Source organism: Camelina sativa, chromosome 12 (genome assembly GCF_030686135.1).
Source record: "Camelina sativa cultivar CO46 ecotype springtype chromosome 12, ASM3068613v1".
Taxonomy (NCBI): domain Eukaryota; kingdom Viridiplantae; phylum Streptophyta; class Magnoliopsida; order Brassicales; family Brassicaceae; genus Camelina; species Camelina sativa.
Window position 1 is genome coordinate 35,785,658 of NC_141891.1, and position 23,984 is coordinate 35,809,641.

A 23,984-nucleotide genomic window follows, 5' to 3' on the forward strand; every position below is an offset into this window, starting at 1 on the left:
TCGTATGTTACAACGATCGAATTCGATCGTTTATATAGAGGTAAAAAAGTAAGTTACTATGTGTGCATAGTAACACATAGTAACGGTGGGCTCCACACAAAATAATAATAAACGCATATAATACACATGTGCATCATTTGTTGACATTGTATACGTCTTCTTTTTCTGACTTTCACAACAATATATATTTTTTAGCCTTTAATGTGAGTAAAAATTTGGAGTGTTAAAAAAAGCAGTGGTGGATAAGAGCATTTCCAACCATAAAAGACCATGACACTAAATTTTTGACACTAAATTTTAAATGTCCCTATGACAGTTAATGATGAGTTAAAAAGTATAGAAAAATATATAACAAATATGTGACTTATCATTATGTTATTAAATTTGTTTGTCATTTTGAAATATTGGAAGAGTGGCAAAAAGCATACTATAAGATTTAGGCTCCGAATGGAGATAATGTATCAGGCATAGCGGATCTAGCGGATCAAGCGAAAAAAGTGGATCTGGCGAAACAAGTATGGATCAAACGGTTTAAAATTTATGTTTGAATGGTAAAAATAGTTCACAGTACTGTACAATTTTAAAATAATATATTTAAATTTTAAAATTAGTATTTAATTTTTTATAAGTAGATTCTAATTAATATTTTATTTTAGGAAAACCTAATATAAAAATATATTTTTTTTAAAAAATAATTAAAATATAATTGCACTTTTAAAATAATTTTGAAATTTAATTAAATTACTATATAATTATTTTAAAAGACATATGTTTGTGCTATAGCGCAAATCCAAACTTATTACATTAGTGAAATTAAAACCAGAATACATAGAATAAATGTATTTAAAACATTCATTCAACAAGCTTTTTAATATAAAAGATGTTTATTAGCCCATAATGTATGTGCAAGATGTGAAGTTTGTATTATTATTTTCTTTTACAACAACTTTTACTATTTGACCACTTGAAACACCCCCATATCTGGATAAAAGTGGTCAATTCACTTTTTTTACTAAAAGACAAGAGTTTTTTATCTACATGTGTTCTCATTTTTCTTTTTTGTTTTGTGTTGCTGAATGGGAATACATAAGTGGATAGACAACTTGAGCTGAAGAATCACTCCTGATCCCACTCCTCATTCAAAGTCTAAGGTAAATTAAATGTGTGGCGTGTGTTACATATTTTATAACGTTAGATTAATGCCACCAGATCTAGGATGGTAGTTGGGTTGTATTTATGAAAAACGCACATGCATAAATTAAGCTCCTGCATATACCTTTGAACCTACATATGTTCTACATCTGCATATGTCTTTGAACCTAAATAGACGTAAGTACATATTTAGGCCTTGAATGGTAACTTCTCGTAAGCGAATTTCAACACTATTCTTTCGAAAAGTTAATTCATTCACCAATCACACACAGTTGATGTTATTTGCGTTATTGAAAAAGTAAAAAAGAAAAGTTGGTTGCGTTTTTCATGTAGTGTATTATCAAGTGCACTGCAGTTCATTTTAGAACTGTCTATTATGTAGCGGTTTTGCCAATAACTCACTGAACAAAGTAATTATTTATTTTTTAACAATAAAACAAAATAAATTTAATGGATTTTTGTTTTTCTTGTTGTGATCAATAAAAAAAAGTAATAACTAGATTTTAAGAAATGACTTTATGCTAGTTAATAATCAACATAAAGTCTTAATATTTCTATTAACACAAAGCAGATAATAATTTATAATTATATTAATTATTTGTATTTTTAATTTACTCATATAATTATTGGTCTCATAATCATATATATATACAAAAATAAAAATATTTATTTATTAATATAACAAACAAATTAAAATAAATAATTATATTAATTATTAATAAAACAATATGAAATCCGCACCGCAAATTATTTTTCACCAATCAAACTTTACTTTGCACCGCTTATTTTGTATTAACCGCACTTGTCCTGCAATTATGGGTCTGAATGGTGACTGCGTATTTGGTTGTGCGGGGAAAGCGGTTTTAGAGTGCAATATGTATGAACTGCGGTATATGCAGGTTGCGGGACAAGTGCGGTTTATACCAATTAAGCGGTACAGAATGATAAATGATAGGTGAAAAAATTATTTTCGGTTCAGTATTAATTGTGTGAATGGTAAAAAAAGGAAAAGCAGTCTGGATTACATTTTATAAATAAATTTATTAATAATTAATATGTTTGTGTATTATTGTATGTTATGAATTAATAATAAAAATAATTGTATTTCTTAACCTTAAATACTTTAGTTGATCAAAAAGTAATTTTTTTTTTTGACAAATTGATAAAAAGCTCAACCATAAAAGATACATAAAATGTATCGAGTACTTTGATTTTCCCAACAACATATTTGCAATATTGTCTTTTATTTGCGTCATAGCTTCTCCATCTACTATATATGTTGCATCCATGTCACATGTATGAAGCTCAAAATTTCGGTTGTTGTTTGTCTCAGTCATTACATCTGCGAAATCTACATCCGAGAAATTTGAAATCCTAATGAAATTATATAGTCCCACTGTAGCCATTACCACTCTTTTTTTAAGATGAACATTATATCTTGGAAAATCATAAGTATCCTCCACTTCTTCCTTGGAGGAGGACCAGAATAAAATTGGGACATATGATATCTCACAACTCGATTTCGTGATGATCTAGAAGGAGCAAGAAATCCTTGTTTGTTTGGATAGCCAGAATCAACGAGATAATATTTCTCTAATGGAGGCAAAGGAAACTCGGTATCACTTTGTTGTGCCATTTTCAGAACAGCTGTATCGTGGCATGATCATGGTGCTCCATTCCAGATATATGTGAATAACATATTCAAATCACATATTGCCATGATGTTCAATGAAGCATTATCGTCTTATCCATAGCTCCAACGAATCCACTAAAATATGGCCAATATCTCCGGTCTACCTGAAGTCTTTTAGGAAGTTCTTGTCTTGTTGGAGTTCTAATATAATCACATGCCAATAATTCAGTTGCTGTAAGAACTTCCCTAAATTTTCTTTGTACAGTCTCTTGATTTTTGCCAAATCTTAAACCAACATCTCTTTGAACTTCATTGTGTCCGCATATGCGTAAAAACATAGCCACTCTTTCTTCAATACTTATATTTAATGTTGGTTGTAGATCATAATTTGTTTGCAACATATTACACAATGTTGTGAAACATGGAAGTGACATCCGTAATAACTGAAGACAAGCAACATCATCATGTTGTAGTCGATGCCATATATTTCTCCATCTCAAACCTCCATCAGTTTGGGCTGGTGCTCTTTGAAAATATCGATCATAATAAGCCAAAGCTGGTTGAATTACTAACTCTTCAAATTGTTCATTTTCCAAATTCCACAATGCAACTCTTTCTTTATAATTTAGATTGTTTGGATCTTGTGATCGCAGCTGACATATACGAAATACCTGAAATTACAAATGATATTTCATTAAAGATAAAATTATTTTAAAATCTCACAAATTAAATTAAATTTAAAATTAACTAAGACAATATAAATAATAAAAAACATTAGTGATATTGATTAAACACAAAACCACATATTATTCATCTCCTACATCACTTTGATGACTTTCATTTTGTTCTTGTGGGGTTCCCCAAATATTGAAAAGGGCTCATGGTCTAGGTGTTTGTGGCATTCGTCCAGATTCAAAATTATTAGTGAATCTGAGACCGGCTGAAGTTTCTCGTTGATTATTCATCACATTTTCACCTTGGTCACCTAGTGAAAATCCATATTGAACATTTGTTGGAGTTGTTCCAGATGAACCGCCTTGCTGAAAGTTTGGTGTTTGTTGCCATGGATATAAGTTGGATGGGTGTGCTCCATTGTGAAGCATTTGGTGGTGTGCTCCATTGTGAAACATTTGGTGGTGTGCCCTACTGTGGAACATTTTTGAGATGTGCCCAACTGTGGAACATTTGGAGGTGTGCCCCATTGTGGAACATTTGGAGGTGTGCCCCATTTTGGATGAGCATTTGGTGGTGTGTCCCATTGTTGATAACCAGGACTCCAAAAACCAAGTGGATTTTGCTCTCCTGAATGCGAGATGATAGACCTCCTGAATGCGGACTACGAGATGATAGTCCACCCACAGAAGATGGACTACGAGATGATAGACCTCCTGAATGCAGACTCCCAAATGAATGACCTGAGCTTAACTGTTTTGGCACATCTTGGTTGTTCCGTGAAACACTAGTCATTGCTTCTAATAATTGTAGCTTATCTTCATCATTGCTTCCTGCTATGTCAATAAAATACTTACGCCAAAAAACTAACTCCTTAAGTGCGTTAATGCATGCCTAATGTACTTGGGCAGATCTAGCGCAATGAATATTGTTTCTGCATTTTTAAATTCATCATAATCATCTTGGTCAAAACCACCGGGACGAAGTTGTTGAAAACTTTGTCGTTTAGATTCTCTATACCCAGAAATGGTGTCTCGTATAGTTGTTTCAAATGATTGTCGCATATGATTTCCTCGATGAACCACTTCCAATAGAAACTCGGGAGGTTCGCCCAGATCTTTGTAAGCTATTCCCACGTCTACCAGTCGACTGCAGATTTAGTCTACTTTGTTGTTGGCTTCTAGGAGGGGAATGTTGTAAGGTTTCATCGTCATCAATAGTAACACGATACACTTCTTTCTTCTTCTTCTTCTTCTTGAGTCTCAGGAACTTGTGTTTGTGGTTCGTCATCACTATCGGCTTCTGAGTCATAATGATCCTCATCACCATCTCCATGCTCGTTAAGCAATTGTTTCTCTTTGACGAGCCGAGTGTTGAGATTGTGATTGAACATCATGTAATGCGAGACATCGTTTCATCACATCTTGAAACTCAGGTGGTTTTCGGTTTAAGCTTTTTGTAATTTGCAGCCCTAAAATTAAAGTGGATTAGTTTTGAAACCTAAATTTTGATACATAAATTGATATGTACGAGGATAATGTGTACTTACAAACTCTTGGTCCGCCCACCATGATTCGGATGCATATATCATAGATGTATCAGAATCAACCATAATCCCAGTTTTATGCATAAGAACCTTCCACCTTTTGTAATTTTTTTTGAATTCATCAAGCTTGTTTTTGAAGAAACCATAAGTTATATCCATGTTAAACGCTTGATTGAACTTTCGAACCATATATTCTCTACTGATCGCAGTAGGATTCTTAATAGTGTAATTAGACATGGCAATTGCTTCGTCAAACAATTGAATTAATAGTTAATAGTTAATAGTTTATATTACTAAATGTAATAAGATAGTTTAAAATATTGATAATAATTTGGTTTTTTGTTGATAAAAAATAATTTAGATATATTTTTTTAATCAAAAACGCAATAAAATAATATATATTTTTTAGTGTTTTGTAAATAGTGCTTATAAAACATTTAAAAAAAAAAAAAACAGCGTTTGTTTCACTGTTCGGTTGGAGTGCATTAACATTATAATTGCTGTTATACAGTCTCGGTTGGAATTGCTTTAAGTGTATATGATGAACCAGATTTAAGCCGTGTGATCAAGAAAACGATAACTTATTTCGTTTATTGGCCGTTTTCACGACCAAAAGAAAAGAAAATAAATTTGTTTATTGGCCAAACATACTGTTCCTCATGGGTCCATTTTAGTAAAATTTGATTTATAATTGCAGTTCTGATGTTAAGTGTTCTTACTTATATGAAAATACTCATTACAATTTACAGTATATTTACTTGATCATTTTGATGCATTATGAAACATTCTTATACTATAATATAAGACTATTTAGTTTTCTAACATTATATTCCTAGTGTTTGTGGTATGATGTAGTGTTCCTAAAATAAAGTGAGATAACAATAACTTGCTGGTTGTTGCACCTAAAACAAATCTCATTGTTTAAAGGGTTTAATTAACCTAATATTCGTCCAAGGGTCATTTTAGTAGAATTTGGTCATTTAGCCACACTTAAAAATGTCTCTTTCAATTTAATTTTGCATTTAGCATGTTGCAATTTAGTAATTTACAATAAATAAAAATACTTATTATAATTTACAATATTTACATACTACAATTATAATTTTTAATGCATAAAGAAACGATCTTTTATACTACATGCAACACTATTTTGCTGCTCAAACATATACTCCATTCATTTCAATACCAGTGTCTTTTAAAGTTTTTTTTTCACACGTATTTTTAAAAATATTTTTTTTTTCTATTTTTACTCCTTATTAATATGTTCTAAAAAAAGTAGAAAAAAAAATTGTCAATACATTAAAACAATAGGAAAAATGCCAAAAAAAAATCCGAAGTTATTTTTATTTGGACGTTTAATACCCAATAGTTTTTGGATTGGAATAAAAATACATCAAATAATAAAAACATGTCATTTAAAACCCAAAATAATTAGAGTTGTTATTTTCAAACCTACGATTTTTCAACAAAATCAAAATTCCATTTTTATCCTGGTTATCGAACTAATTTTTAATTTTTAATATAAAAATTCTCGATTTTCTACCAACCATATCAAACCGAAATCAACCGGTTATCTACTTCTTTCTATCTCTTCTTCCTCCTCCTACGCTTCACCTACGCTCGATAGATGAGAGAGATCACTCAGATCAAAACATTGCAAGATGAATATACATATTGGTTTTAATCAAATGTTACAAATTTCCCCAAATTTTCTTATAAACTCGTCAATTTAAGCAACAATGAAGAAGGAAAAAAAAAAACCAAAACAACAAATTTTATAAGAACAGCGGAAAAAAACTGAAAGAAACAAAAGTGAAGAAAACACAAAACAAAAGCAGCGACCAAAGCTAAGTTAAGCTAATAATAAACACAGAAGAGCGAAAACGATACTCAAATTTTGCTTTGACAACATTCAAATCTCAAAGCAATACTTTGTTTCGTTGTTCCGATTGTGTTTTGGTCTGAATTATGTGGTCAAATCTTTTATAATCTCAAATCCTTCCAACACACTTTGTGTTTCCGGCTTACAAAGGGCACTTGGGTCCCGCTTCTCATTGCCCGTTTCCTTCAATCTTGAATTCGAAATTTGAATTTGTTTACTCTGTTCTCTCAAAGCTCCAATTATTTATCCAAACTCCTCTCTCCACTGATCTCGATTTGCTCGTACTCAAATTTTCGCGAATTCTCTAAGTCTGTAGCATCCGATTGAGACGTGAATTAAAAATGCTGGGTTTTTTCTACTCTGGTTCATTTTCTACTTCTTACCCTCTCGTGAAGAAGTTGGTGATTCTTCCTTATGATCAGTGGCGGATCCAGAAAATTATTCTGCCTGGGCCACATATTTTATACAATTAATAATTTAAATTTTAAATAATAATTAATATTAAATAAAAAATTTAAAATACTTAAATATATTTTAAAATATGAAATTCAAGAAAACATCAATTTTTTTCTTCTTTTTTCACATGACAACCAATTTTTTTGGTCTCTAAATATATTAAATAAAAAAATATAAATTTAGTCAATTATATCATGTAAAAGTAACATATATCATAAAAAATTACCAAAAAAACATATATCATATAAAATTATTAATTTAGTCAATTATATCATGTTATTTATCCGTAAAAGTATGATTTGAATTTACATTTCTAAAATATCACATAAATTTAAACTCTATATAAAATTAACAACAACGAATATAATAAAATGTATACTAAGTTACTCATTTTATTAACATTTTTAATTTAACGTAATCTTTACAGTTTAAAATGATGATTTAATTTTTTTTTCAAGTTAAAATGAAATTAGAAAGAGAAAATAAGAATTGAATGAACATAATTTGATAGACAATAAAATGGAATAAGAAAAATGCACCAATTATTAAAAAAAAACATGTAAGAAAGAGAAAACACTAAAAAGGAAGCAATCAAAAGAAAGAAAAAGGTAAATAAATCAAAGAATGAAGTTAAAATGTGGGGCATTGAACCAATCTCTCCAAACTCAGCATGGGGCACCTTGTAACCAAATGAGCTATAAGATAACATTAACCAATGATAACATAAATAAAATTTAAAGTGATGTGGGGCACGTGCCCCACCCCATGACACTGTAGATCCGCCCCTGCTTATGATGAATTCGACGATAGAGAGAGGAGGAGGAAGAATAGGGAGAAAGAAGGAGATAAATGGTTAATTTCGGTTTGATATGGTTAGTAGAAAACCGAAAATTTTTATATTAAAAATTTAAAAATTAATTAAATTAACCAGAGTAAAATTGGAATTTTGATTTTGTTGAAAAATCGTTAGGTTTGAAAATAACAACCCCTAATTATTTTGGGTTTTAAAATGACATATTTTTATTATTTGATGTATTTTTATTCCAATCCAAAACTTATTGGGTATTAAACGTCCAAATAAAATAATTTGGGGTTTTTTTTGGCATTTTTCCCTTAAAACAATAGAATACCAACACCTTATATTTCATCTTAGTTTATTGGGCTTCCATGCAACGCCATTTTTTAAAATAATATTTACAACTTTTGTGGAAAATAAAACACAATTTGTTAAAACAAACCCAAAATCCTAAAACTACACAACTTTAATTATTATCACCGAAATGACGACAAAGAAATCATAACAAACGAAGAAATAAATAAATTCCCACCACCAATAATAAATGAATATCATAGTCTTAAGAAATATAAATATATAAAGAGATAAATATAGCAAAAACAGAAAAAATAAATACTATTTACTATAATAGAGTAAATCAGAGCGCTCATGACGACGACGGACTAGGCAAAACATCTCCGTTATCGTGAACAGTACGGTTTAATCTCAAAGACTTTCCTGTGTACAAAACCTTGACGTTTGACCGTTGCTCATCCAACAGTTTCCTCAAACTCCGCTTCGCGTTTGCCCGAAACGGACAGTTAGATGCTAAAAAAACCATCGACCAAGTGCAAGTACGCCTCCAGGTCATGACAACACGCCACGTCAGCGTTCGGTTTCAAGTACGGAGACATCTTCATGTTTACACGCAGCTCTGCTCCCACATGCGAGTAAGCCCATGGGTTGTTCCTCTCCACCATCTCCATTATACTCCCCGGACGACTTCTCCCGTTATTATTATCGTTATCGGAGAATATCCCGGGGACTTTGGTCACCACGTCTTGGCTGTTCACGACACGTAGGACTTTCACTCCTTTAGAATCCAAACGATCAGCGAACTCGCGGTTCCCGACTCGTGGCCCGCCGAAGGAAAACACCGCAACCGGAGGAGCGAGGGGGACACGCTCAGCGATGTCGTCGGCGGCAAGAAGAGCGATCGCGGCGCCTATGGCTGTGTCCGGTTACGCTTATGCTCAGCTCCTCTCCTGCGTAGAGCTCGACGAGCCGGCTGATCTCTTCGATTAAAGACTCGGCGAGGCTTGGCCCGTGTTGGCTACTCGTAGTGTAGAGGCTGTTGAATCCGCATTCTACTTTCGGTCGAGTCGGGTCTGATGAATCGGGTTTGGGTTCGGGCATAGAAACTAGATTTGGTCTGAAATTCTCTGACCATTCGAGCAACGTGGCGGTTCCACGGAGCGCGATGACGATCTCCCTTCTCCCCATCCGTCGGATCTCTCTCGGATCATCACAGACCGCCACGTAACCAACCCAGCTCGTCTGTTTAGTCATCCACCGTAGATCCGGTGCGACGTCATCGATCCATTTAGGCAAACGAACGGATGAGGTGGCGTAAAGACTCTTCGTAACTTTAAACGACCCGTCTTGTAACCCCACGTGTGTCGGCGACCCTTGCGGGTCAGAGTGAAAGGCGTGATAAGCCGCTTGTACAAACTCTCCGTAACGGACGAGCTCTCGCCGGAGATCCTCGTCTAACGGATCCAACAACCCGGCCCAGTTGTTTAACCCGTGTAGCTCCTTCCATTTAGACCCGAGTTTACTCTTCGGCGAACGTTCCTCCGATGACTTCGAGAGGAGCCTTTGGAGCCGCTTCAGATTCTTAGGAGACATTTCGTCGACGGCTGCTTTCATCTGAGGCCAGATTCGTGCCAATTCAAACCTCCGAGTAGCGACGACGTGGATGTATTCGTCTTCTCTTGACGAGAAGTTACATTTTCGAAATGATCTATAGAAGTACTCGACGAGTTTTGAGAACGTTCTCGAGGTTTTTGAGATGTTCTCTGTTGGTCTTTCTCGCCGGAGAAATAGAGAGAGGCTTCGTCGGGATCAACGTAGAGGTTTGGTTACTGCAACTGAAACGAATGCGTTTTTGTGTGGAATATGTCGGCGTTAGGCGTAAGTGTCTGCATGTGAACTATTATTGCCGAGAGAGAGGAGATGATGGCTCAAGTTTTGATGGGACAAGAACAGAAGATAGAATGAAACTAAGTTTGGTATTTAAATGAAAACGTTGAAGGTGGCTGTGACGTAATTTACATCAGCCTGGAGTTTGAATGTTATTACCAATTTCGACCATCGTTCGTTTGACTTAGACTTTGTTTTTATTTGATTTTTTATTTTTGTGTTTTTTTAAAAGGAATATTGAAACCGTATTGGCTGGCCATTTATGGTTTATAAGATGTTTTGGACCGTTTCCTTGAAAGTCTCCAGTTCCGTGTGGTTTTCAAGAGAAAGTCCTGATTGTATTCTTTGCACATGCAATGATATCTATCGTATTACAGGACTAGTAAGGATCAAGGACCATGTAATTTAATATTTAATGAATACAATTATTACTTATCAGACAGTATTCTCAGTTAAAACTCAAAACTAATTTGAGGACTACATTGTTCGTCGATGATGGATATATATCTGCCTTTTTGATGGACGAATTTGATTTTTAGTTTATTCTCGGTCAGAATGGACAAGTTTAATTTGATAATCTTTATGTGAGTTAGAATAGATAGAGCACTGGTCTATTAAGCCGTCCTCCTATACTACAATACTAGGATGGTCGGATTTTCCTATATATATAAAGCCTGAAAGATACAATCGATATAGTAGAAAAAAGAAGAAGAAATATTGGCCTCTTTTTATTACCCCATAGGAGATAACAAAAAAAAAGCTTTGCAAAAGCCATTTGATTTTTGCTGTGTGCTCGAAAGTTTAAGCTAGGGGCGTTAAAATAAATTAATCCAACCAGTTTAATCAATTTTGTAAAACCGGTTCTATGATTTTTTAAAGATTTATGTTAATGTTATGATATGATCATGTGGTCTACACGTGAAGTAATCGTTGAGAAAACCATAGTGGCATAGTGCAAGCAGCTTCTCCCGGATATCTATGGAGAAGATGAATTAATCAAGGGTCATTTTGCAACCAAAAAAAAGAATCATATTATTTTGCTCACTAATTAATAAGTAAACGAAAACGACTAAACGGTAGAGTATTTTCACAAAAACATGTACGAAGTACAAGAAGAAAAAACAGCATGTCAAGCTGATCAAGCAGTAAACCTTGGATTCATGATTTTTTTTTTTTTTTTTTTTTTTTTTTTTTTTTTTTTGTCTTAGTAACGAATAAAGAGATGGATGTACATTGTGCTACTCCAGAGCCAAAGACAAATATGCAAACTATCCAGGCTTCCTAAAAGGACTTCGCGGATAACAAATAGCGTAGGCTGGATTAATCCTATTATATTTGACGATCTAATTAAATGACTTTATTTCTCTTTGACAAATCAATAAATAAAAGGAATTTGTTTCGATTGGTATGTACAGTTTAATATTGTAACTTGTAACCTGGTCAATCAATTCCATTTATATTTTATTTTTTGTTACCAAACCGGTTGTCGTTACGTACGAACTTAAGGTGTGAAAGTGATGAAGTGTGCTTGCAGTACGGTAGACAACCTTTTACCAACCTCCTACCCGTCGGTCCAAATGTGGGCTTCAAACATATTGCATTTCACACAACTGTGTCACTGTCAAACATATATTTTAAATAGCTCCCATTATATATAATCCTATTAAAAATATTTTATACAACAATATTTTTGATTTTTGGTTAAAGAATTTCTCCAATAATATTTCCCTTATTTGTTTCTCCTTGGTGATTAGATTATAAAGTTACAATACACAAATATCTTTTGTTCAAAATCTTACATTATTTTTAATAGAGTTTCCATCTTGCATAATTGTTTTTAACTTCAAAAATATTAACATTAACAAAGATTGAGAATTATACATTTGCCTAACCAGTTCAAACGTTTGACAGAAATAACAAATTTTCATGAATTTTTCTTACATTATGGTATTGTAGAATTGTATAAATGACACTTTTCATCCAAACTTGACGAACCGTTCTTAACTTGTGAAGTTCTAAAGTCTAAACTCAAACTCAACTTATTTTGTTACGAGTATATTTGTCTAAAAGAAACGACGTACTGATGCCATGCTGTCGTAGTTGTGACGTTCCCCATATGAAAAGACTCGTTCCTTTCTCCATATAGGAAATCTTGATTAAACTAATCCAAATGCATAAGGCAGTACGTACTCATAATTTCATGCATGCACGGTAATTAACAGGTCAAATTAATATATATATATATATATAGTATATATATATATATATATATCTCTATATATATCTATATATATTTTGGACAACAAAAGGTTAAATATTCATGTTGCAGATCGTATGCATTTTCCACCAAATCAAGAAAACTGGAATCATCATGTATTTGGAAATTTTCAAATCACATGTTAGACCATTTTATACATACACTAGTGTACTACCTTTTCAACAATTGTATATGTATGGTTTTTGTAGATGGTAAAAGTTTTCAAGTAAAGTTGTTAAATGTCAAAATTGTAATTCTTAGTTTGTATGTTTCTTTTGTTGGTAATCGCTAAAGATTAGATTTGGAAAGAACTCTCAAGTCTCTCAAACCAAGCGTGTTGAATTGAACCGTTACGGTTACTGTCCAGCTCAGCTGTCTTAATGACACGTGGAAAAGTCAGACCTGTCGATTCATAATTTTGACTAAAATTGTTCGTCCGTTCGAATAGACGCAATAGCAGCCATTTAATGAGCATAAATAACTAAATTAGGTCCATAAAACGATCTCTAAGAGTAAAACGTAAACATTAGTTATGTATTTTTTTTTCAACTATTAACTTCTTTTTTATTTACATCAAGGAAGTATTCAATGGTTAGCTAGATGACTAATTTTGAACAATTGCAAACATAATTATAAAACTAGCCAATATAAAATCACGAGACAATACTCGTGTTACAAATTGTGTAAACTTAAAATAGATGATTTTTTGAAAAGTACTATTATATTCTATATTAAAAAAATTTATTTAACACCTAATTTTCATTAATTCGTAAAAGGGTAACAAAAATAGCTAATCAACCATCTAGCTAGGTGGTGCAATGAAAGTTTTATACAAAGTATCTGTAATAACAAGTACTTGAGAAAGTTTTATACAAAGCTTGTTATTTAATAATTTATGGATGAAAATACATATTAATATTTATGTATTATTTTCTGTTAAATTTCAACTTTTGTTAGACTACTATTTATTGAATAGTACACGATGTTATGAATTAATTTAATTATATTGTATTTATTTATAATTAATTTGTATTTGAGGACAAAATAGTCATTTAGTGCAATACATAAGATACATTTTAAAGACTTAAAAAAAAATTTAGTATAGATTTCAAATTCTCTATTAAGTTTAAGGTATGTATTCAAATTTTTTCTTTTATTATCCTATATGTAGATAAAAGATTGATTAGTTGTAAAAAGAAAATTTTAAATTTGATATTTATGATTTTCCATGTTTTATTAAGCATACATATTTGGATCAGAGAGAAATATTATGAGTGTAGCATGAGAAATACAAACTGAAGTGTAGCATGAGAAATACAAACTTTAAAAATAGAGCATATGATCTTATTAATAATCATATATTTTTTTTATATGTAAAACAACAAAAAACTGAAGTAGATATAACATAAGTGTAGCATGAGAATTACAAACTTTAAAAATAAAGCATATAGTCTCATTATATCAAAATTAGTAATTACATAAAATTATAGAAAGAATTTTAAATGGCCTTTAATAAAATATAGAAAGTGAGCGATATGATTATAAAAGATTGTTTGAGAGTTTTTCTATAATTTTATTGATTAGTTTTTCCATAAAACTTATAAAAATTTCATATTTTTCATAATTTTATTTTGTGAAGATAAGTGTATAAAATCATAAACCAATAACATAATAATTTAATTCATTAGAATTTAAAATCACCTTTGATGTCAATCAATTATGTCATTAATATACTTATAACCCATAAGAAGATACTAGTAATTCGTAACAAATCCAAAGAGACTAAATAAGAGAGTGCAACTGCGGCGGCATTGAACACTTGTATAAATTAAAGAAAATAGTACTAACACACAAGAATAAGTCAACATCATAAAATAAAATGCTAACGACACGTAAGCTGCACATTTGTGCAATAACACATACTCAATGCAAGATATATATAGGATGGAGATTAGTCGAATGTTTACAACTGAAGAAGGCCAAAGAATTTTTATGGATCATGGAGAGTTGTGAAAATTAAGCCTACCATTGTCACTTACAACAGTCTTGATCTTTAAGAGGACGAATCGAAGGAGCTCGTTTGATTATCAGTGAAATGAAATTAAAGGATTTCAACTAGACTTGCAGACATACAACCCGATTCTTTCTTGGATGTGTAATGAATGAAGAGCCTCCGAGGGAGATGAAGGGGATTGGGTTGGTTCCAGACTCTGTTTTCCTACCAATATTTTGATCATGTGGTTGTAGTAACAATGGGGATTTGGAGACAGGGATGAGATGGGGAAACAAGGTATGGAGCCGACGTTTTATACGTACAAGTACAACACTTTGATTTATTCATGGTTTGTTTATGGAGAACAAGATAGAAGGTGCTGAAATATTGATACAGGAGATAAGAGAGAAGGGTATTGTGTTGGATTCTGTTACTTGCAATATACTCATAAAATGGATATTGCCAGCATGGAGATGCAAAGAAAGCATTTGCTTTGCACGACGAATTGCTGACCGATGGAGTTCAGCCTACGCAGTTTACTTATATACATCACTTTTGTTTATTTCCTGTGTAGAAGAAATAAAACGAGGGAAGCACCGATGAGTTGTTGAGAAAGTTTTAGGCATGGGAATGAAGCCTGATCTTTTGATGGACCGTGCACTTTCACTGCTTAGGAGATGGACCGTGCATTTTCACTACTCTTCTCACCTACAATGCTCTGTTAAAGGGTTTGAGTAAAACCAGGAAGGTGAACTCGCAGAAGAGCTACTAAGGGAAATGAAAAGTGAAGGCATTACTTCTAATGACAGCTCCTTATGCTCTGTCATTGAGGGAATGTCTAACTTGGATTCAGAAAAAAAAATCAGATAATTAATTGGTCATGGAAATTTAAAGAACAGTGTAAGCTTAGGCCATGATCTTTTTTACCTAAGACATGCATTTGTAGCTGCTGAAAAGTCAGTTAGGAAGATCTGCGGTGCCACTAACTCATCTGATATGGTTATCATGACAGCTTTGAATGATCTCTCTTTTTCTTGTGAATACTGTAATCTGGTCGTTTGAGACACGAATTTGCCTGACAAACTTGATTGTCCCGAGTTATTATGTATTATGGTTCACTTCACAGGTTCTAACTTCTAAGTCATTTCGTCGGTTTTTTTAGGTTCATACTTTTTTTTTTCAGAAACTTGACTTTATAAAATATAGTCCTGTTGATGAACAGTTGAGAGAGAGAGAGAGATCCATCCGACAAACAATAAGAAAAGTCTAAACACCAACTTAACCAAACTAAAGTCATAACATAAATTAAACTTAAGACAACACCACCACAAACTCTTTTTTGCCTCACATCCATCATTATTAGCGAGTCTCTCTTAGGGTTTAGAGACAACAAGAATCAGCTCGTCTGGTTTGATGAATGTGAATGTGCAAATATCATCAACAGCAATAGGATACTCCTTGACTACATATGCCCATCCACCAGAGAATAATGTGTAGCCCTCCGCCAAACAAACCACAACATCCCATGTCTTCCTCCCATTTGAGTGATGGATCTTGAATGTTGCCTTCTTTGCCTTCCACCTATGATCCTTTGGTATCCTCTGCAAACTCAAAACGAAAAACTGATTCACATATCAGGTTTTTCAAATAAGATACTATGTGTGTTAGTGTCTTGGTTCGTCTTTATCATACCAGCCATTTGAGGTATGTTTTTTCTGATGATGACGGTGAATTTTGCAACAGAAGATGAATAGGCACCTCCTCCAGAATCTCTCCGCTTCCTTTTCCTTGTTCCTCCTTCATTAGATTCAGCAGCTACTGTCGGGCTACGATTACTCAAGTCAGTAGATACCACCACCTCTTCCTTCTTGTCATCTTCCACATTATCTATTTTGATAAGACCTGTTTCATCATCAGAAATAAAGAATCGGTTTCTTTATCCAAACTCACTGTTTCATAATCAGAAAAGCAAGTCTTACTTGGAGGTTGCATCATCTCCTTGCCGTCTTGCTTAAAGATATTCACAGTAAACCGCATCTTCCCTTTGCGAGTGAAGGTAATAAACTCACTGTGTCCCAAGGCATTGTCACTCACAAACTTCTTGTAAGAAAATAATTATTTATTACCCATGTATGTGGTCTTATTAGTAGGTTATTTAATTGGGTTTGTTATATTTTGTTTTTAATCATTTGGAAACCAAAAGGACAGGTGTTAAGCTACATGTCATGCTTATACTTATAAGGACAAGTGCTAAGCTACATGTCATGCTTATGCTTATAATGACAAGTGCTAAGCTACATGTCATGCTAAAGCTTATAAGAGGACAAGTGTGAAATTGCATATTGTGTTTGAAGCAATGCTAGACACTTGTGTTCACACTTGTCACCATTGTCTTCATCTCTACTATGATGGATGGTTGAGATTAAATCAGAAGACAAAACCCTTATGAGGAGTAAGGTCCTCTTCCCTCCTATAAATAGATGGTTTGCTCCATCACAACTCATCACAAGAACTAAAACAACACATAAAGAAAAGAGTTTATAGGAAAGGGGAGAGAAACCTTATCTTCCACCTAAAGATCATCTAAGAGATTCTTTCAATTCTTCAAGCCATTGAAGAAGAAGAAACTATTCAAGGAAGCATCATTTCTACAATGAGTGGAGGTATTACTTTAACCCTCTTTATGATTCTATTATGTGATTAATATAGATGTTTAAGATCTTGGAGTTCATGTTAAAAATATATTTAACATGTGGTATCAGAGCTTATGGTTATGAACATCTAATTAATCCATTAAAATAATAGATCTATGGTTTAAAGAACTGAAAATTAAAGTTTTAAGTTATGATGTTTGTTCACTTGTTTTTTTGTTTGATTTAAGCTTCAAGATACAATCTGTGTTTAAATTAAATTAAAAAAAAAAGTTGTAAAAGATTGGTTTCTCTTAATGTGCATAATTAAGAGATTGATATCACCATAATGGTTTTATCTTATAATGATTTGCAAATAGAAAACCAAAATACTTAAATTTTGATATGTTTATGTATTAATTAGCTACCCACAGGTAGGCTATTCACATAAAACATGATCAATAATTTATTAGAATGTTTGTATATGAGTTAATTAAGTATATCCACAAATAGCTTAATTAATCTGATACATCATTCGAGAAAAACAAATTCTGAAAGCTATGACATCAGGATATATTATAATGACTACCCACATGAGCATTATAATTTGAAGTCATATGCATTCAATAATTATGGTTAATGTGTTGTTTAAATTTTGAACCTCAATTAAAACTTGTTATATCTCTATATCGCAGCATCATTTCCTGCTAGTTTGCCATCTATGGTCTCTACTGTTCCGATCCTCACTGGAACCAACTTTTCAGAATGGAAAGAGAAAGTTGAGTTCACATTAGGAGTACTAGATATGGATTTGGCACTTCGTGAAGAAGAGCCAGATCCCTTAAACTATAATTAGTACTGAGGAAGAAAAGGCTCTCCATAAAGCTTGGGAGAAAAGGAACAGATTAAGCATGATGTTTTTAAAAATGACCATAGCTAGCAACATTAAAACTTCCCTTCCAGATGCAGATAAAGCTAAAGCTTATCTAGTAGCTATAGAAGAACGGTTTTAAGACTGCAGACAAATCCCTTGCAGGGAAACTTATGGCAGATCTTACAACCATTAAGTATGATGGGACAAGGTCTATGCATGAAAATTGCATTAAAATGATCAACCTTGCGGCTAAACTAAAGAATTTAGGAATGAGTGTGGAAGATTCATTTCTTGTCCAATTTATCCTAAATTCACTACCTCTTCAGTATGGACCCTTTCAGATAATTATAATGCAATTGATGAAAGATGGACATCTAATGAATTGGCTAATAAACTAGTCCAAGAGGAGGCTAGACTTGGTCGTGAAGGAATTAAAGTTTCCCATCATGTTCAAGGAGCTGGACCAAAAGTTGGGTTTAGGCATAAAAAGAGCCATCAAAGAGTACAACCCACAATGAACGATTCCGATCAAGTTAATCCGAAGAAAAAGACAAAGAAAGATTACAAGTACAACTTTTGTAAAAAGGTTGGAAACTTTCAGAAAGATTGCCCTAAAAGAAGAGAATGGTTCGAAAAGAAAGGTAATCCTATGGGTTCCATAAGCTTTTTCGAATCTAATCTTCCTTATGTTTCTTTCAAAACTTGGTGGATTGATAGCGGTGCTAATGTACATGTAACAAATTCCGTTCAGGGATTCCTTACGATCTAGACCATAAATTCAAGTGAAAACTACTTACTGATGGGAAATCGAGACAAGGCACCAGTCGAAGCTGTTGGCACATATCGTCTCATTTTAGATGGTGGATTTTGTCTAGATTTATATCAGACTCTTTATGTTCCATCTATTTCCCGTAATTTAGTTTCTGTAAGCAAACTTGATTTGGCTGGTTTTAAATCTACTTAAGGAGATGGTTGTTTTAATATATTTCTGTACTCTAAACGAATTGGTTCTGGAATATTAGTTGATGGTATTTATATGTTACAACTGGCTGATCAAGCTTATGAGACACATCTCTCCTTGTATTCTGAAAGTAGACTTAAAAATAAAACATGTACTGATGACTCATATTTCTTGGGGCATAAAAGATTAGGACATATTTCTTATGAAAGAATTAAAAGATTAGTAAAAGATGGAGTCATTCCGAATCTTGATTTTACCAATAAAAAAATGTGTATAGATTGCATTAAAGGTAAGCAAACTAAACACACTAAGAAAGGAGCCACAAGAAGTACACAGCTTCTTGAAATCATACATATAAATATTTGTGGACTATTTGACGTTTCAACTTTTGGAGGTGAAAAGTACTTCATCACTTTTATCGATGATTATTCACGTTATTGTTATCTCTATTTATTGGATGAAAAATCTCAATCTGTGGATGATATACAAGCATTCATTAATGAAGTTGAGAGGCAGTTAGATAGAAAGGTGAAAATGATAAGGTCAGATAGAGGTGGTGAATTTTATGGCAGATATAATGAAACATGACAACATCCTGGACCATTTGCCATACCCCTTTAAAAAATTAGGAATTATTGCGCAGTATACAACACCTGGTTCTCCATGGCAGAATGGTGTAGCTGAAAGGCATAATCGTACTTATATAGAAATGGTTAGATCTATGATGAGTCATGCTAACCTACCTATATCCTTGTGGATGGACGCATTACGTACTGCGGTCTATATTTTGAATAGGGTACCTAGCAAAGCAGTTTCAAAAACCCCTTTTGAACTGTGGAAAGGCTGGAAACATAGTCTGTCACACCTCCAAGTTTGGGGGTGTCCAGCTGAAGTAAGAATATACAATCCACAGGAAAAGAAATTAGACTTCAGAACGATCAGTGGTTTCTTTATAGGTTACCCTGAGAAGTCTAAAGGATATAGATTTTATTGTCCATCCCATAGTACGAGAATAGTAGAAACCAATAATGCTAGATTTTTTGAGAATGGTGAGATTATTGGGAGTGATAAAGTCCGTGATATAACTATTCAGGAAACTAGGGTTGATATTCCATTACCCTTAGTTCCAAATGTTGGGGTTCCTAGCATTGTTGAACCGTTAAACAATGAGGAAACCCCATTGAATGATCACACACTCCATGATGAAAATCTTACCAATAATGATCATGAAGCACAAGACGAACCATCATTAAGAAGATCAAATCGTACGAGGAGATCTGCTCTTTCCGATGACTTTGTAATTTATCAAATAGAATATGGAGAAGAAAACATTAAAGATCTGATTTCTTATTCACAAGCCATGAAGGATGTTAATTCTGATAAATGGATTGATGCCAGTAGAGATGAAATAAACTCGATGGTTAAGAATGAAGTTTGGGACATCGTTCCATTGCCTGATGGACACAAAGCAGTCGGGTGTAAGTGGATCTTTAAGACCAAACTCAACTGTAATGGCAATGTTGAACGATATAAAGCCAGACTTGTAGCCAAAGGGTTTAGTCAAAAGGAAGGCATCAATTATAGTGAGACTTTTTCACCTGTGTCTAGAAAAGACTCTCTTAGAATTATCATGGCGTTAGTAGCTCAGTATGATCTCGAGTTACATCAAATGAATGTGAAAACTGCCTTTCTTAATGGAGACTTGCAAGAAGAAGTCTATATGCGCTAACCTGAAGGCTTCATAATCGAAGGTCAGGAATATATGGTTTGCAAATTGAAGAAATCAATATATGGACTGAAACAAGCTTTGAGGCAATGGTATCTAAAGTTTGATGAAACAATCACGAAATTCGGTTTCAAAGAAATCGTTGTGGATCCATGTATATACCTCAAGATCAGTGGGAGTAAGTTCATATTTTTGGTATTGTATGTTGATGACATCTTATTAGCCAATAATGATCTTGGTCTACTACATGAGACTAAGAGTTATCTCTCTAAGAACTTTGATATGAAAGATATGGGTGAGGCATCCTATGTGATAGGAATTGAAATATTCCATGATAGATCACTAGAAACTTTAGGATTGTCTCAGAAAACATATTTTGATAAAGTTCTTGAGAGATTTGGCATGATGATGTGTTCTTCTAATAATGTTCCTATGCAAAAGGGTGACAAGCTTAATCTTAAACAATGTCCGCAGAATGAAATGGAACATAATGAAATGCAAAAGTACCCTTATGCATCTCTTATGGGAAGTTTGATGTACGCACAGGCCTGCACCCGACCTGATATTAGCCATGCAGTCGGAATGTTGGGTAGATTTCAGAGTAACCCAGGACTTGCTCATTGGAAAGCTGCGAAGAAAGTTTTGAGATACCTAAAGGGAACAAGAAACTGCATGTTGACATATCGAAAATCAACACATCCACAAATGGTTGGATTTTCAGACTCAGATTTTGGTGGATGTGAAGATTCTACGCACTGTACTCTCGGCTCTGTGTATCTCCTTGGTGGAGGTGCCATTTCATGGCAAAGCCAGAACTCAGAATTGATTTATACATCCACCATGGAGGCTGAGTATGTAGCATGTTATGAGGCTTCTATTCAAGGAACATGGTTGCGGAATTTTGTGTCAGAGTTTGGGGTTTTGAATTTTGTTGACAAACCTCTAACTCTTTACTGTGACAATCAAGCCGCAATCTTCTTCTCTAAGCATGATAGGATATCTAAAGAAGCCAAGCATATGGAACTCAAATATCTATCATTAAAGCAAGATGTTAAAAGAGAAGTTTGTCATTGAACACATAGGCACTGAGCTAATGGTCGCAGACATATTTACGAAAGCATTACCTCCAAAGAAATTTATGAAGCATGCAGAAAGTATGGGTCTGGAGGATATCACTTAATTATGTTGTCTGTTAATGTTTTAGCCTATGTTTGACATTTATAAGAGCTCTCTTATGACTTTTACATCTTCTATTATGTTTCCAACGTGCGCACACATTATTTTTTGTTGGAATTATTGATAACAGAATACGTCTTAAAAAACATCAAAGAGACCATTAAAGATAACTCCTACTTATGGAATAATGTTTATGGTCTAGCTATGAAAAGTAGTCAATGTAGTAGTACATGGAAGGAATCATATTGCAAAATGATGTGTGACCGCCATGACTCCCATTGGTTCCAAGATAGCTAAGACACTTATGAAAGACCAAATGAAAAATATAACATATTATGCCGGCCTAATGATTCCCGAATAAAACCATTATACTAACGACCAAGTGGGAGAATGTAAGAAAATAATTATTTCTTACCCATGTATGTGGTCTTATAGTTAGTAATGAAACTTTATCCTTTAATGAAACTTCTTTTGCCGTGTAACCGCTCATTTCCTCAAGCCAAACAACAAGTTCCATTGCTTCTTGAAGTCGTTTGGGTTGCAAATTTCTGACCTCCATCTGCAATGGTTGAGCCAACCCACGTAGAAACATGTCCAACACATGCTTCTCTGGAATACTCATTGCCTCTCTAAGCTTAGCTTCAAATTCTCTGCAGTAACTAGCCACAAAACCTTCTTGTAGCATACCCGAGTATAGTGAGCGCCGTATCCAGCTTTGTCTCGGTATCTCCTTTGCTTCTTCTTTGATCATCCACTTAAATTCTTTCCAACTTGTAGAAGAATTCTTTTCCCATATTCTCCTGACCCACTGACCATATTCTCCTTCTAAGAGAGAATACACAATGCTCATCCACTCATTGTGAGGAGTATGACTTGCAGCAAAATAAGTATCCAAGCTGTTGATCCACTTGAATAAATCTTCCTTAGAGCACTTTGACAGCCCAGCTTCTTGAAAACCTTTTTTATCCAATGAGAACTTTGCTCTCTCTCTCGCAGAACCGTGTAGCCTTGTCTCCTGAAATTCACTGTTGAAAATCTCCACTCTAGATCCTTCAAAGACATGTCATCACGGTTCGGTTGTAGAGCTGATATTTGAAATCCAATGTAAATAATTCTTGCAGCATCAGCATCATCACTCAATCGCTGAGGTTTCATCCCAATGTTTTCCCATGCATCTGCAGATTTTGTCCAGAACATTGACTCATTCCTTGAGTTACCATTTCTGTTCAACGCACTTGAATCATGAATCCTGACATTACTAACCTAATGGACTGTATTAGCATGAGAAACACTCCTTGATCTACTTCTAACATTCACATCCTCATCTACATCATGTGATTGAGACCCATCATAACCAGAAGACAAATCCATGTAACTACCCCTTCTTACATCGTCGTGATTCCACTGGTATAACAACATCTGCGGTTGGATTCCAGAATCAAACCCAAGAGATCTAGAAGGTTTACCTCGTTCCTTCACTAAACGTTTGCTGATTTTTGTTTCACGGAAGTTGACGTGTTGCCTCTTACAGATTTTCTTCTTCCTGACCGTATGGTAGCTGCGTGTAACATGATTTCTTTCTTCCCTTGGAGCTTGAACAGCGATTGGAAGCTCAGAAATCCATGGACTGAAAGAAGCCTCTGGTAACGCAGTGCTCACCAAGTGTTCGACAGAAGTCCCAAGAGAAATTTCTGGGGATTTTCTTGGTGTAGGGCTCTGAATGTGGACGATCTAGACTCGCCGTGACGGGATTGTTGGACAGATGGAAGAAGATCTGGACTCGCCATGGTAGTTTGTTGATCAGCTGACGGACGATCTAGACTCGCCATGTTGGTTTGTAGGCCGAGGAGGTTTTGTCGACACTCCCTGATGTGAGCACCGGACAAGAAGCCGACCACGACACGCTGGACGCGTCCGAGACGCCTGACCAAGACGCACCGGACACGGCCAAGACGTCTACTTCGAACACGGCCAAGGCACCAATAGTTCTCCCAGGAGCCACGACGAGGTCAAGGAGCTCCACCAAGGCGGCCCAAACAAAGGATCAAC

At 34.1% G+C, this 23,984-nt stretch overlaps 3 pseudogenes; all 3 read right to left on the reverse strand.

Annotated features, from left to right (window-relative positions):
* Nucleotides 1-4,370: 4,370 nt before the first annotated feature.
* On the reverse strand, nt 4,371-5,240 carry LOC104731896 (uncharacterized; annotated as a pseudogene).
* A 3,435-nt stretch (nt 5,241-8,675) lies between these two features.
* LOC104731897 (phospholipase A1-Ibeta2, chloroplastic pseudogene) lies at nt 8,676-10,420 on the reverse strand (annotated as a pseudogene).
* A 5,486-nt stretch (nt 10,421-15,906) lies between these two features.
* On the reverse strand, nt 15,907-16,834 carry LOC147933136 (B3 domain-containing protein At2g16210-like; annotated as a pseudogene).
* Between the last annotated feature and the right edge of the window lie 7,150 nt (nt 16,835-23,984).